This window comes from Rhinopithecus roxellana, chromosome 1, assembly GCF_007565055.1.
Source record: "Rhinopithecus roxellana isolate Shanxi Qingling chromosome 1, ASM756505v1, whole genome shotgun sequence".
Lineage (NCBI taxonomy): Eukaryota > Metazoa > Chordata > Mammalia > Primates > Cercopithecidae > Rhinopithecus > Rhinopithecus roxellana.
Window position 1 is genome coordinate 196,200,101 of NC_044549.1, and position 16,760 is coordinate 196,216,860.

The following is a 16,760-nucleotide window of genomic DNA, read 5'->3' on the forward strand; positions in this document are numbered from 1 at the left end:
CAGCAGGACCCCACCTTGAACTTCCACCTCACTCCTGCCTCTCTCCAGCTAGAGATAGGGCTTCTGGAAACCTCTGTTGCCAAAACTATGCCTGTGTACCTGGGGAGCTGTGGCCTAAGACTATAACTCTTATGTGCTGGGGACACTTTGTGGTCATTCCTCACCCCACAACTTTCTGAGACTGCTGATAACCTAAGCAAAGGAGCTCAGAGAGGTAAAGCCACTTGCACACAGCCAGAAAGTGGTGGAGCCAGATTCAAACCCAAGTCTGTCTGATCCCAAAGCCATGTTCTCTAGGCGCTGAACAATGCCACTTCCCCTCCATTCAGCACAGTACTTGGTGCACAGTGGCATTCAGGAGAGCATGGCAGTGGGTGGTGAACCAGTGCTATTGGCTGCAAACAACAGAGCCAATTAAATCTCTAGAAGAACCAGAGACTCAGCCTCTGGGGTTATGCAGCCAAAACCAAACTCAAACCACCCTGCACCACTTGCCCCAGGGGAGGTGTGACTGTCATCCCAGCTTGGAACTAACAATGCTGAAGGCTACTCATAAGAAGCTCTGTCTCGACTGCCCCTCCCACCAAAACTAAACCCCTCTCTGCCACCCTCAGAGAACACGAGTCTGCAGTATGTTTCCTTGCTTCCCTCTTACCTGAATCAAAGTCTCATGTGGGTGTGTCTAAGTGGCAGATCTGTCACGTTTATGCCCCAGAGATGCAGGACAGGAAAGTCCCAAAATTGGGGCTTAGCCTGGGAGAGTTCTTGGCTTCACCTAGGAAAGAATTCAAGGGTGAGCCAGAGGTGTTAGCAACTTTTGGTGAAGCGGCAGTGTACAGCAGCAGCAGAGGTACTGGTACTGTGGAACAGCGCTACCCCATAGGCAGTGTGCCCAGAATAGCAGCTCAGAGGCAGGACTGCAGTCATACCCACTTTTACTTACATGCAAATTAAGGGAGGATTATGCAGAAATTTCTAGGAAAAATTTGGTACCTTCCAGAGAAAAGGGCAGTAACTTTCAGGTGTTGCCATGGCAATGGTAAACTGACATGGCACACTTGTGAGCATGTCTTACTGGAAAGCTGCTTCTTCCACCCCATCCCTGTTTTAACTAGTTCTCATTAGGTCTGATGTCCAAGCCCCGCCTCCAGAGTTGAGTCCCACCTCCTACCTCACTAGCTGCAAGGGAGGCTGGGGAAGCAAGTTGTGTTTTCTACGCTGGGTAGGTGGAATGCACTAGGTACTTCATTCCCAATGAGAAAAAGTCTTTGCAAACATGCTAGGTGGCCACAAAGCATAACAAACATGCCCCACAATCTAGCCGTTCACAGCCCAACAACAGCATACATCCTCTTCCATACAACAGGAACAACAAAATACTATTGATTAACAAGTTTCCTCATAATAAATAAAAATGTTTTCATCCTCTTCCCAAAAGGGGACACTGTAATTTCTCATCACTGACTGCATCTAGCTCCAAATCCAGGATCTGTTGGTAATAGCTGCTCCTTTTCTGTGATCCCATTTGGTGTTCTGAAATGTATGGACTGTATTGTAAATGGAACCATCACCAACCAGGCTCTTTATAAAACAGAAGAGGACTATGAGGAGGAAAAATTAATACATATACATACATCTTTTCCAACGTGATGGTTAGTTTTAGGTGTACTCTTAAGTGAATGAAGGGACACCCAGATAGCTGGTAAGGCATGATTTTTGGGTGTGTCTGTGAGGGGGTTTTGGGAAGAGATCACCATTTGAATCAGTAGACTGAGTAAAGATGATCCACCCTCATCCAATATGAGTGGGCACCATCCAATCTACTGAGGGCCTGGATAGAACAAAAAGGCAGAAGAAAAGTGAATTCACTCTCTCTTTTGGAGCCAGGACATCCGTCGTCTCCTGCCCTCAGACATCAGAACTCCAGGTTCCCCTGCGTTTGACCTTGGACTGGGAGTTATATCATCACCTCCTCTTAATCTCAGGCCTTCAGATTCAAACTGAATTACATCACCAGCTTTCTTGGGTCTCCAACCTGCAGAGGACAGATTGTGGAACTTTTCGGCCTCCATAATCACATAAGCCAATGCCCGTAATACACCCCCTCTTATATCTCTTTATTCTGTTGATTCTGTTTCTCTACAGAGCCCTGACTTATTAATATACACATCAAGGAAGACAAGACAGGACGATGTTCCATCCTACTTAGCCACAGGTCATGAGGTCAGGATGGTGCTATTGTCTGAATGCTGGTGTTCCCCCACCAACCCCCAAATTCACCTGTTGGAACCTACAACACAATGCCACAGTATAAAGAGGTGGGTTTTTGGGGGGAGTGATTAAGTCAGGAAGCTCTACCTCATGAATGGGATTACTGGCCCTTATAGAAGAGTGGAAGGGAGCTGCCTGCCCTTTCACCATGCAAGGACACTGAGTTGGCTCCTTCTGCCATATGCGGCCATCTATGAAGAAGACAAAGCTCTCACCAGATACTGCATCTCCTGGTGCCTTGATCTTGGACTCAGCTTTTAGAACGGTGAGCGATAAAGTTCTATTGTTTATAAATTACCCAGTTAAAGGTATTTTGCTACAGTAGCCTGAACAGACTAAGACAGAAATTGGTACCAAGTGGGGATGTTGCTATAACAAATACTTTAAAATGTGAAAGCAGCTTTGGAGCTGGGAAGAGTTGAGTTTGGAGGAACAGGCTAAGAAAAAACCCTATATAGTCATGAATGGACTGTGAAGGCTATTCTGGTGAGGGCTCAGAAGAGAGCTATAAATAAAGCCTCAGTTTTCTTAGAGATTACCTAAGTGGTCATAATCAGAATGTTCATAGAAATGTGTATGGTACAGACCATTCTGATGAGGTCTCAGATGGAAATGAGGAACATGTTATTAGAAACTGGAGGAAAGGCTATCCTTGTCATAAAGTGGCAAAGAACTTGGCTGAATCGCGTTTGCTTCCTAGTGTTCTGTAAAAGGAGGAACTTATGAGTGGTGAAATAAAATATTTAGCAGAAGGAATCTCTAAACAAAGTGTTGAGCATGTGGCACGGCTTCTCTTGACTGCTTACAGTAAAATACAAGAAGAGAGAAATAAATTAAAAACAGATTTTATAATCAAAAGTGAAGCAGAACTTAGATTTAGAAAATTCTGAGCCTGGCCATGTTGTAAAGAATGAAACAATGTGTTTGAGAGAGAACACCAAGGGTGTTCCCAAGCAACAGTTTGATAAGGAGAGTAGCATAGATTAGTGGAAGCCTGTTTGTCAAGGGGACAATGGAGGAATGACCCTGAAGGCATTTTGGAGATCATCAGGGCTGGCTTTCTTATTACAGGCCTAGCGTGCCCAGGCCTGGAGGACAGAACTATGTCAGAAGAGGGGACTTGGGTGCCTAAGGGACCTCATCCCTCACTGCCCTGTGCCAACCCAAACCTCTGCTCCCTGACAATGGTACAGCACTCCTCAGCTGTCCAAGCCGAAGCTCCGGTGGACCCAGGTATGATGTAGCCTGTAGTGGCTGACTCTCCAGAGGGCACAGGTGGTAAACCTTGGTAGCATCTATGAGGTGCCATCTCCACCAGGGAGCACAGTGCACAGGCTCTGGAGGTGTGGTTTCCTCCACCTGGATTTCAAAGGATGCCCCAAAGAACCTCAGAGCCACCACAGAGAGCCCCCACTAGGGCACTGCCTAGTGGAGACGTGGGATCTGGTGAGGATCTTCTTTCTTTACCCTCACATGGCAGAAGCCCAAAGGACAAGAGAGCTGAACACTGTGTAAAGCCTCTTTTGTAAGGACCATCATCCCTACTCACAAGGGGAGAATCCCCCATGACCTAGTCAGCTCTTAAAGACCCTACCTCCTAATATTATCACATTATCACAAAATTCAGGGCAACACCTGAATTTTGGAGGGGACACATTCAAACCATAGCAGTAACAATTTGCAAAATTCTAGTGCAGTATCACAACCAGGACATTGCCATTGACACAATCCACTTATCTTTCCCCCAATTTTACTTGTATTCATGTGTGTGTGTGTGTGTGTGTGTGTGTAGTTCTATACAGTATTATCACCTGTGCAGGTTCATATATTCACAACCACAATCAAGATACAGAACAATTCCACCCCACAAAGATACCTGTTACCATTACCATCTTACAACTAACTACACACCACAATCCCTTCTGCCACCACCCGTTCCATCCCTAGCCACTGGCAACCACCAATCCATTCTCCATTAAAATTTTTGTTATTATAAAAATGTTATATTAATGGAATCATATAGTATGTAACTTTTTGGGGCTGACATTTTTCACTCAGTCTAATTCCCTGAAGATTGATCCAAGTCTTTTCGTGTACCAAGAGTTCATTCTTTTTTTCTTTTTTTTCTTTTTAATTGCTGAGTAGTATTCCATGGCTGGTACGTACTGGTTTTTTTAACCATTTGCCCATGAAAGGTGAGCAGGGCTGTTTCTACTTTTTTAGTATTACAAATGTAACTGCTATGCATTCACGTGTGGGTTTTGTGTGAACAGAAGTTTTCATTTTTCTGGGATAAATGCCCAGGAGGGCAACTGCTAGGTCATATGGTATAGTTGCATGTTTAGTTTTTAAAGAAGCTGCCCACTTTGGGAGGCCGAGGCTGGCGGATCACGAGGTCAGGAGATCGAGACCATCCTGGCTAACACGGTGAAACCCCGTCTCTACTAAAAATACAAAAAAAATAAAAAAAATTAGCCGGGTGTGGTGGCGGGCACCTGTAGTCCCAGCTACTTGGGAGGCTGAGGCAGGAGAATAGCATAAACCTGGGAGGCGGAGCTTGCAGTGAGCTGAGATCCGGCCACTGCACTCCAGCCTGGGCTACAGAGTGAGACTCCGTCTCAAAAAAAAAAAAGAAGTTGCCAAAGTGTCTTCTACAGTGGCTGTACTATTTTACCTTCCCAGTAGCAATGTGAGTGATCAAATTTCTCTGCATTCTTACAAGTATTTTGGTGTTGTCATTATTTTTTAAATATTAGCAACTCTGAGAGGTATGTAGCGATATCTCATTTTGGTTTTAATTTGTATTTCCCTGATGACTAATGATACGGAACTTCCTTTCATTAAATTATTTCCCATCTGTATGTCCTTTTTGGTGGAACATTGGTTCATGCCTTTTGCCTATTTTCTCATTGGATTGTTTGTATGTTTTAGAATTTGGGAGTTCTTTGTGTGTCTAGATATTGCAAATATTTTTCTCAATCTGCTGCTTGTCTTTTTATTCTCTTCACATGGTCTTTTGCTGAGCAAAAGATTTTTATTTTGGTAAGATCTAGATGATCACATTTTCCTTTTATATATCATGCTTTTGGTGTTAAGTATAAAAACTTATTCCATAGCCCTAAATGCTGAAATATTCTTCTGTTTTTTTTTTCTATAAGTTTTATACTTTGGTTTTAAATTTTTTAAAAAAGATGCTCACTTACTTATTCTCTGAGTCATGTCCAGTACAGGGATTGCCAAGGGTCTCTGTGTTCTTTTTCTTTTTTTTTTTTTTTTGGAGACGGAGTCTCACTCTGTCGCCCAGGCTGGAGTAGTGCAGTGGCCAGATCTCAGCTCACTGCAAGCTCCACCTCCCGGGTTCACGCCATTCTCCTGCCTCAGCCTCCCAAGTAGCTGGGACTACAGGCGCCCGCCACCTCGCCCGGCTAGTTTTTTGTATTTTTTAGTAGAGACGGGGTTTCACCATGTTAGCCAGGATGGTCTCGATCTCCTGACCTCGTGATCCGCCCGTCTCGGCCTCCCAAAGTGCTGGGATTACAGGCTTGAGCCACCGCGCCCGGCCTTCTGTGTTCTTTTTAAAAAAAATTATGGTAAAATACATATAACATAAAATTTACTTTCTTTTTTTTTTTTTGAGACAGAGTCTCGCTCTGTTGCCCAGGCTGGAGTGCAGTGGCCAGATCCCAGCTCACTCCAAGCTCCGCCCCCCGGGTTTACGCCATTCTCCGGCCTCGGCCTCCCAAGTAGCTGGGACTACAGGCGCCCGCCACCTCGCCCGGCTCGTTTTTTGTATTTTTTAGTAGAGACGGGGTTTCACCGTGTTAGCCAGGATGGTCTCGATCTCCTGACCTCGTGATCCGCCCGTCTCAGCCTCCCAAAGTGCTGGGATTACAGGCTTGAGCCACTGCGCCCGGCCAAAATTTACTTTCTTAACCACTTTTAAGTGTACAGTTCAATGGCATTAAATACATTCTCACTGTTGTGCAGCCATCACTACCATCCATCCACAGAACTCTTCTGATCGTTCCAAACTGAAACTCTGTACTACTGAACAGTAGCTGCCTACTCCCTCTTGCCCCAGCCCCTAGCAACCACCATTCTACTTTCTATCTCTATGCATTTAACATATAAATGGAATAATACAATATTAGTCTTTTTTGACTGCTTATTTCATTTAGCATAATGTCCTCACACTCCATCCATGTTGTAGCATGTGTCAGAATTTCCTTCCTCTTTAAGGCTGAATAATATATATACCACATTTAGCTTACTAATTAATTCACCAATGGACATTTGGGTTGCTTCCACCTTTTGGGCATTGTAAATAATGCTGCTATGAACATGGGTATATAAACATCTCTTCAAGGCCCTGTTTTCAATTCTTTTTTTTTTTTTTTTTTTTTTTTTTTTTTGAGACGGAGTCTCGCTCTGCCGCCCAGGCTGGAGTGCAGTGGCCAGATCTCAGCTCACTGCAAGCTCCGCCTCCTGGGTTCACGCCATTCTCCTGCCTCAGCCTCCCGAGTAGCTGGGACTACAGGCGCCTGCCACCTCACCCGGCTAGTTTTTTGTATTTTTTTAGTAGAGACAGGGTTTCACCGTGTTAGCCAGGATGGTCTTGATCTCCTGACCTCGTGATCCGCCCGTCTCGGCCTCCCAAAGTCCTGGGATTACAGGCTTGAGCCACCGCGCCCGGCCTCAAGGCCCTGCTTTTAATTCTTTTGGGTATATACTCAAATGTAGAAATGCTAGATCATATGGTAATTTGATTTTTAATTTCTCGAGGAACTGCCATACTCTTTTCCAAGCACCTGTACTATTTTACACTCCCATCCACAATGCACAACTGATTGAAATGCTCATCTATTCCAGAGACACCCTCACAGACACACTGGAAATAATGTTCTATCAGGTAGCTGGACATCCCTTAGTCCAGTCGAACTGACACCTAAAATTATCACCATCTATATACCTGTCTTTATGCCAGTGCCACACTGTTTTGATTATTGGAGATTTGTAGTAAGTTTTGAAATCAGGACGTGTGTGACCATTAACTTTCTTCTTTTTCAAGATTTTTTTTTTTTGAGACAAGAGTCTTGCTGTGTTGCCCAGGCTGGAGTATAGTGGCTATTTACAGGTGCAGTCCCACTACTGATCAGTATGGGAGTTTTGGCCTGCTCCATTTGCAACCTGTGTTAATTCACTTCTCCTTAGGCAACTTGGTGGTCTCCCACTTCCAGGAGGTCACTATATTGATGCTGAACTTAGTGTGGACACCCAATCAGCACTGTGCACTACAGCCCAGAACTCCTGGGCTCAAGCAATCCTCTTCCTGTCTCACCCTCCCGAGGATCTGGGACTACAGGCATGAGCCACCATACCTGGCTCAAGGTCATTTTAGATGTTTTACATCTTAAATCTGCAATGCATTTCAAGTTAATTTTTGTATAAAGTGTGAGATTTAGGTTGAGGTTATTATTTCCCCTATGGATGTCTAATTGCTCCAGCACTATTTGTTGAAAAGTCTTGAACTGCTTTTACATCTTTGTCAAAAATCGGTTGAGCCTATTTGGATCTATTTCTGGGTCTCTGGGTCCTCTGTTCGGGTCTATTGATCTATATGTTTATCCCTCTGCCAATATCATATGATCTTGACTACTGTAGCTATATAGGAAGACAATATCAGGTAGAGTGATTCCTCACACTTTATTCTTCTTTGTCAAGATTATTCTAACTATTTGAGGGTCTTTAACTTTCCATATAAATTTTAGAATATACTTGTCTAAATCTATTAAAAACTTTGCTGGAATTTTGATAGGCATTGAATAAAACCTATAATTCAGTTTAGGGAGAATTGACATCTTTACTATGTTGAGTCTCCCAACTCATGAACACACTCTGTCTCTCCATTTGTTTAGCTCTTCCATTATTTCTTTAATCAGCATTTTGTAGTTTTTGGCATACATATCCTGTATGTGTTTTGCCTAAATATTTCATTTTCTTTTGAGTGACTGTACATGGTATTAAGTTTTAAATTTCATTTTCTACATGTTCACTGTTAGTAAATAGAAATGCAATTAATGTTTGTGTGTTAATCTTATATCCTCCAGCTTTGCTGAACTCATTGATTAGTTCCTGTAGTTCCTGTAAGCCTTTTATGGGGATTTCCTGGGATGACTTCCCCTTCATTCCTGAAAGATACTTTCATTGGATACAAAATTCACGGCTGATGGTTCCTTCAGCACTTGAAATATGTTGTACTACTTCCTTCTGGCCTCCATAGTTTTGCTTTTTTTTAGAGACAGAGTCTCGCTGTGTCCAGCGAGTGCTCGAGTTCAGGCTGGAGTGCAGTGGCATGATCTTAGCTCACTGCAACCTCCGCCTCCTGAGTTTAAGTGATTCTCCTGCCTTGGTCTCCTGAGTGGCTGGGACTACCAGCGTGTGCCACCACACCTGGCTAATTTTTGTATTTTTAGTAGAGTCAGGTTTTCACCATGTTGGGCAGGCTGGCCTTGAACTCCTGACCTCAAGTGATCCGCTTGCCTACGCCTCCCAAATGGCCTCCACAGTTTTGGATGATAAATCCACTGTCATTGGAATTGGCATTTAACTACAGGTGATGTGTTGTTTCTCTCTGGCTGCTTTTGAGATTTTTTTTCTTCATCTTTAGTTTTCAAAAGTTTAATTATGACATGTCTTGGCATGGATTTCTTTGGGTTTATTCTGTTTGGGGTTTTCTCAACTTCTTGAAAGTGCTGGTTTGTGTCTTAACCAAATTTTGGAAGTCTTCAGGCACTATTACTTTAGTTATTCTCTCAGCCTATTCTTTCTCCTCTCCTTCTGAGACTGCAATGATATGCAGTGATACAAACGTTGATTTTTTTGTTATTGTCCTATGGGCCCCTGAGACTGACTCTCTCTCTCTCTGTCCATATATATATACATATATATATATATATATGTATAAAAGGATCCAAAGACAGGCAGCCCAGATTGGAGTGGATTTATTAGGTGTATATATATATATATATATATATAGAGAGAGAGAGAGAGAGAGAGAGAGAGAGAGAGAGAGACAGAGAAAGAGAGAGAGAGAGAGATGCACACACATATATACACATATATAATTTCTTCCCACTATATTATGTCTGTATTGTTTAGACTGGATAAATTCTATTGATCTGTCCTCAATCAAGCACTGATTTTATCTTCTGTCATCTCTCTCCTATTGAGGCCATCCAGTAGGCTTTTATTTCTGTGGTTGTATTTTTCAGTTCTATAATTTCCATTTGGTTCTTCTATATAACTTCTTTTTTTGGTGAAATTTAAACATTTTTTAATTCATTCCAATAAAATTTGAATCAGTTGTTGAAGCATTATTATCATGGCCACTTTAAAATCCTTTTCAGATAATTCTAACAACTGGTTAATCTCAGTGTTGGTGCCAGTTGATTCTTTTCACATTCAAGTTGTGATATTCCTCATTCTTGGTATGACAGGTTTCAGTTGTGTCTTACATATTTTGGCTATCATGTTAGGAGACTCTGGGTCCTACTTAGTTCCTTGGTTGCAACATCAGTTGCCTTGTTTACATTTATCATGCATATCCTGGTCTGAGGACTGAGGTTGCAGTGGGCTGAGGTTCCAATGACAATTTAATTTTCAGAGCCTTTGTGGTGTTCTTTTCATATGCTTGGTTTCTTTGGCACGCTGGAGCTCCTGCTGGTTCCTGCTGGTGCTGCCTGAGAGGGCAGAAGTGGTGTTGCCAGGTCAGGCTGCCTAGCGTCTCTTGGCAGGGGAGGTGAGTTTCGGGCCCAGTGTGAAAAGAGAGTGCTTTCCCTGACTGAGAATTGTTAGTAGGGCACCTGAGGAATCTCCCCTCTGGTGATGCTGGGCTCATGTGGAGTTGTCAGAGGGACTCCTCTTCAAATTGTAAGAAGGCTGAACCTGTTTTGACTGATTTCTATTGATAGGCTGGGGGTCGGGAAACACCAGGCCTGGGTCATCTTCCACTGAGTGGGGGTACATAAGATATCCTGCTACTGAGTTTTTCCTTTATTCTTAGGGTCCCAAACTAATGCATAATTCCCTTGCCAGCTTTCAGAGTTATCCTCTGATTGCCTCTTGCATTGTTTTCACAGTTTATAGTTGTACTTGACAGGAAGGAACAGGGAGAAACAAGTTTACACCATTTAGCCCAGGCCAGAAGTCGTCCTTTCAAACATTTGAAAAAGTAGATCACTGTATTAGTCCGTTTTCACATTGCTGACAAAGACATACCTGAGACTGGGTAATTTAGAAAGGAAAGAGATTTAATTGACTCACAGTTCCACATGGCTGGGGAGGGCTCACAATCATGGCAGAAGGCAAGGAGGAGCAAAGTCATGTCTTACATGGATGGTAGCAGGCAGAGAGAGAACTTGTGCAGGGGAACTCCTCGTTATAAAACCATCAGATCTCGTGAGACTTATTCATTATGAGAACAGCAAGGGAAAGACCCAACCCCATGATTCAATTACCTCCCACTGGGCCCCTCTCATGACACGTGGGAATTGTGGGAGCCACAATTCAAGATGAGATTTGGGTGGGGACACAGCCAAACCATATCAATCGCCAAAGAGCTCATTGGAAACTCAGCATGTGTGAAGGGCCTTGTTAATTAGAGGGCTTCAATGTAGGATGATTTGACCAGGCTTACTGATATCTTTTTGTTTCCTCTTGGGCTGTCAGATCGTTCAGTTTCAATTCCCTGTTTGGAGGTCATAGCTGACCTGCCAGCTTTCTGGGAGCTGAGTGGAATTCAAGATGAGATTTGGGTGGGGACACAGCCAAACCATATCAATCGCCAAAGAGCTCATTGGAAACTCAGCATGTGTGAAGGGCCTTGTTAATTAGAGGGCTTCAATGTAGGATGATTTGACCAGGCTTACTGATATCTTTTTGTTTCCTCTTGGGCTGTCAGATCGTTCAGTTTCAATTCCCTGTTTGGAGGTCATAGCTGACCTGCCAGCTTTCTGGGAGCTGAGTGGGAGTAGGGTTTTCCATTTAGAATATGGAGTTTCTCTTAATTACCCAGTGTTCACATTGCACCACTGCCTTCACCTCTGCTGAGTATCTTAGTCAAGAGCCCCCTGGTTTATCTTCTTTGGAAATGAAACCCCTGGCTTCTACCAGGTGGTGGTTGATTCTCCTATATGTTTAAAGGTACCCAGTGTTGCCAATTCTGGACCTTCTCTGTGGATTCTGAGGTATAGAAGAGTTGCATCTGGGCTTGCCATTGCTGACTTAGAGTGAGGACTGCTACACTGCACATCACACATCACCTGCTTTCCAGAATCCATGGTGGTATTGTTATGTCCCTGTAGAGTATGTTGTATACTATGTTCCTGAGAGTGTATGCTATATATTTTTTTCTCTTTACCGTCTACTTTAATTGTAGTGAGCTTTCAAAAGGAAGCAAAAAAAATGTATTTTATCTGCCACCATTAACTGGAAGACTTGCCTCACTTCTCTTGCTACAAAATGCGATCTTCGATCAGAAGCAGGCTTGAATTTGGTTCCATGAAAATGAGTAAGGCATGAAGTCTATGGATGGAGGGATTAGCAGAAATGTGGCAGGCAGAGAAGGCAAATCCGGATTCAGAATACATATCAGTAAAACTTTAGTAGAACTCTTTCAATTCTTAGGAAACCCACAATGCATTAGTCACTCCCAGGGATCTCTGTAGGTCAGACCATCTGATTACCACCCTCTCCAGCCCTGCTGCTTATTCCAGTAACCATGCCCATTTTGCCTTTGGTGCTTATGAGCCATTCCTTGGCCACTGTCAACCCTAAGATCCCATGATCCTCCCTGAAAGCAGGAAGGCCACTTCAAAGCACAGGCTCCCACCTACACCCCTGACAGATCAAAGTTGCCAGCATTCCTCACCAACAAGTTATTCAATGATGGGCAAAAGTGTCTTCTAAGCCCTCTCAGCAAACACAGGTGGGGATGGATAACAGATGGATGACATACCTAATAAATCCACTCCAACATTCTGGGCTGCCTGTCTTTGGATCCTTTTATGTCACATAAGAGCATTTCCAGCATCTCAACTTCTTGCATCATAGGCCACCTTTAACCCAGAAGTCAGTGAAGAAGCAAGCAGGTTATTAGAAATTCTCTCAACTTCTCAAGCTCGCCCTTCAGCATCTGTTGCTGGAATACTCCTGAAATGATTTTCAACATCACACAGCCCTCTTAGCAGCAGACCACAGAATCCTCACTGGACTGGCTGGTGTGGTATCAGATAGATTACAGAACCTTCAGGAGTGCTCGAGTCAGGATTGCAGGCTACATAGCCCAGACAATGGCCAAACCACAGCCAGTAGGGACAGATCCCTCAGCTTGTATGGTGGACAGTGGAAAGTGGACTCCAGAAGTTCCAACACTGCTGTCCATCAGCCATCTTCACCAAAATATGGATGCTGTAGGTTCCTGCTTCCTGTTCCAAACTGATGTTTTGGGATGGGCGCATACGATGGGTTGAGCTCAGTGGCATGTCTGTGTTCCTGGGGAAGCTGGGAAAATAAATTCTGGTTTCTACCACAGGGGAGAAGAACTACTTACATGGGACTGTCCAAAACATAGGAAGACTATTTAGGAGATGCAGGAAGGCCACAAAGTGTGACAAATATCTGCCACCCAAATATCCTGAGTTCAAGCAATTCTCCTGTCTCAGCCTCCCGAGTAGCTGGGACTACAGGCGCATGCCACCATGCCCAGCTAATTTTTGTATTTTAGTAGAGACGGGGAGTCACCATATTGGTCAGGCTGGTCTCGAACTCCTGACCTCAGGTGATCCACCAGCTGCCCTGGCCTCCCAAAGTGCTAGGATTACAGGCGTGAGCCACTGTACTCGGCCTATTTTGTGTTTCCCTTAAATGGCCCTGTGATATGCTAAGATTCCTAATGAAGGCAGAAGCTATCAGTTAAAAATATGAGTAGACAACCTGGATGAAGTTTAAAATAATTATACTGAGTGAACAATGTCAGACAAAAAAAAAGAGTACATACTGTATGATTCCTCTTACATAAAACTTTAGGAAATTCAAATGAATTATAGTGACAGAAAGCAGATCAGTGATTGGGTTGGGGTGTGTGGGAAGAGATGGAGGAGAGGTTTTAAAAGGGGATGAAGAAAAGTTCGTGGGTGACAGATGTGTTCCCTGTCTTGATTGTGGCAGTGGTGGTTTCACGGATGTATATACACATGTCAAAACTTATCAAATTGTACACCTTAAATAAGTGCAGTTTATCACATGCCACTTATGCCTCATTAAAGTTGTTTTTAAAATATTAGACTGCTTCCTATTTGCTGGCCATCTAAATTTCCATTTCCGTAAAATGGGAAAAATAATACCTACCTTATAATTTTGGTGTGAAGATTAAACGAGTAAAAATTAAAAGGATGAAATGAGATGACATCTTCCCTTGGATTCCACTAAAAGTCTTGGAGTCACCCTTTCTCCTCTCTTTTTCTACACCCACATGCAACCTCTGGGGACCTCCTGGGATGATTAGAGTGGGTGGAGATAGAGATGAAACAGGGTTGGCTGTGACTTGAAGACTTGACAGTTATCAAAGTGGGGAGATGGGTACATGAGAGGTCAGAATATTGTCCTCTCTACTTTGGTATGTATTTGTATTTTCCACAGTAATAATTTAAAAATAAACAGTGAGGGCATGGTGGTTCACACTTGTAATCCTAACACTTTGGGAGGCCAAGGTGGGAGGATCACTTGAGGTCTGGAGTTCGAGACCAGCCTGAGCAAAATAGTGAGATCCTATCTCCACAAAAATTTTAATACTTAGCTGGATGTGGTGGTGGGTGCCTGTAGTCCCAGCCACTCATGAGACTGAGGTAGAAGGATCATTTGAGCCCAGGAGATTGAGGCTGCTGTGAGTTGTGATCACACCACTGCACTCCAGGCTGGGCAACAGAGTGAGATCCTGCCTCAAAAAATAAAACTAAAAAATAAAACAGTGTTTCCCCATCTCAACTAAGAGGAAAACCCAAGTCCTGATGCTGGCCCATGGGGGTCAGCACGATCCCTTACCCTAACCTCTCCCCTTACCTCCTCCTACTCACCTCCTTGTTCACTGCTCCAGCCCTATTGGCCTCTATGCTGTTCTGGGAACGTGCCAGGCACTCTCTTGCCTCGGAACCTTTGCTCCAGCTGTTCCCCTACCGGGAATCCTCCAGAGTTTGACCCCTCTCACATGTGATCCTCTCGGTGAGTCCATCCTGACTACTCCATTTAAAATCGTTACCACCTCCTCCTGCCACTTGCCATGCGCCTTCTGTTTCACTTGTCTCCACAGCCATGACCATCATCTGATGCCCCGTATAACTGTTTATTTCTGTCTCCCCTACCAACCTTGCCCCGACCTCCTGACAAATGTAAGCTCCATGAAGACAGGAATTCCTGCCTGATTTGCTCACTGCTGCCTCTTCAGCATTTAAAGCAGTGTACGGTTGGTTCTTGATGAATGAATGAGCCACATACACATGTTCTACTGGAATGCCTGGTAGGGAGTGAGCACTATGGAATCCATCATAGTCTAAAAATATTTCATTAAGTCATTTGATAAATCTAAGTTAATTGTTCAGTCAGTGTCTTCTGTCCTGATCTTTGAAAATGAGACTACAATTGATGAACATTTTTGTTAATTCTTGGGAGGCAGCAAGGTAGGGAAGGGTTCCCACAGTCTTTGGAGGAGGGCAGATCAGCTTCAAATCCTGGTGCAGCCCATGTCCACTGTGTGAGTTGGCCAAGGTGCCTACCCTCTCAAGCCTGGTCTCCTCACTGGCTGTGCTTGCTAGCAATGCCCTGCAGTCCAGGGCTGGGCTGGAATCTCACTACCTGCCCTCCCCGAGTGAGCCTTTGCCTTTTCATCAAGAGGGACTGGACCACCTCCAGAGCTTGCCCAGGTGCTGTGTCCCTCTGGGACCTGCTGGTGGGGTGAGCAAGTGACAGTCAGATGCACCGTTTAAGAGGGACAGAGGCTGGGCGCGGTGGCTCACGCCTGTAATCCCAGCACTTTGGGAGGCCGAGGTGGGAGGATCACCTGAGGTCGGAATTTCGAGACCAGCCTGGACAAGATGGTGAAACCCTGTCTATACAAAAAATACAAAAAAATAAAAATAAAAATAAAAAATTAGCCGGGAGTGGTGGTGGGCACCTGTAATACCAGCTGCTAGGAAGACTCAGGCAGGAGAATCGCTTGAACCCTGGAGGCGGAGGTTGCAGTGAGCTGAGATGGCGCCATTGCACTTCAGCCTGGGCAACAAGAGCGAAACTCCACCTAAAAAAAAAGGACGGAGAGTGATATTGCTGAGATCACAAAAGGGAGGTGACTCAGTCCTAGCCCAGCCTGCTGTCATCTCTCCTATACCCGCCCCCCTCCCCCACTCCCCCGCCTGACGTAATAAACAAGTGACTCAGAGGAATGATGGGGGTGTGCCTCATAACAGTTCATCCCAGTGTCCTGGGGGCTAAATTTAACACACAGCTGCAGCCTCTGGCACTTTGGGAACAAGTTAATCTTGGTGACTGAGGCTGATGTGTATGTGCGAGCGCGTGTGTCTGGCAGTGGGGCGGGTTGGGGAGGGTGTTGGGAGGTGGGTCAGGAGTCCGGAACAAGGTAGGCATCAAGACTGGCTGTCCTGGGCTTCAACCCTGGTGCCTCAGACCATAGACAAGGTGCAGGGGCCCCATGGCCAGGGAGGCTCAGGTCTGGCCTAATATGCACCAAGAATAGTGAGTATAGACAGCTGAAGTCCTGAAATATTAAACTTGTAGTGTTACTTTTTGAACACTAGAATTCAGAATGTCACTCCCCTACAATGTTAAAACCCTGGGGGTTTAAAAACCTAGAATAGTAGAATCCTAAGAAATTAATTTTCTAGCACATCTGACACCTTAGAAGTGTTAACACCCTCTAACAGTGTACTCCCAGGACACAGTACCTTGGTGCTTCTGAACCTCCAGCAGAGCTGAACTGAGGCCCTTAGCATCTAACTTTGCCACCTCCTCATTGTGTAGGAAGGGAAACTGAGGCTTAACAGAGTGACATGTCCTGTCCCAGGCCTCATAGGAAAGGGGCAACCTTGTTTACCTAAGGTACTTTCTTGCTTTCTTGCAAGGAGGAGGCACAGAAAGAGGAAAAGCTCTTCCCATTTTAAAGGTGAGGCAACGGGGGTGGTGTCTTATGTATGTAATCCCAGCTACTAGGGAGGCTGAGGCAGAAGGATGGCTTGAGCCCAGGAGTTCAAGTCCAGCCTGGGCAATATAGTGAGACCCTGCCTCTTAAAATAAAGGCAGGGCAACAGGGCCGCCAAAAAGTGAACATGTCCAAGTTCTGACCAGAAAACCCAAGGACCCTGTATCCGGGGATGGCTGGAATGAGACATATTCCGAGAAGGAAGATGGAGGCACCAGGACAG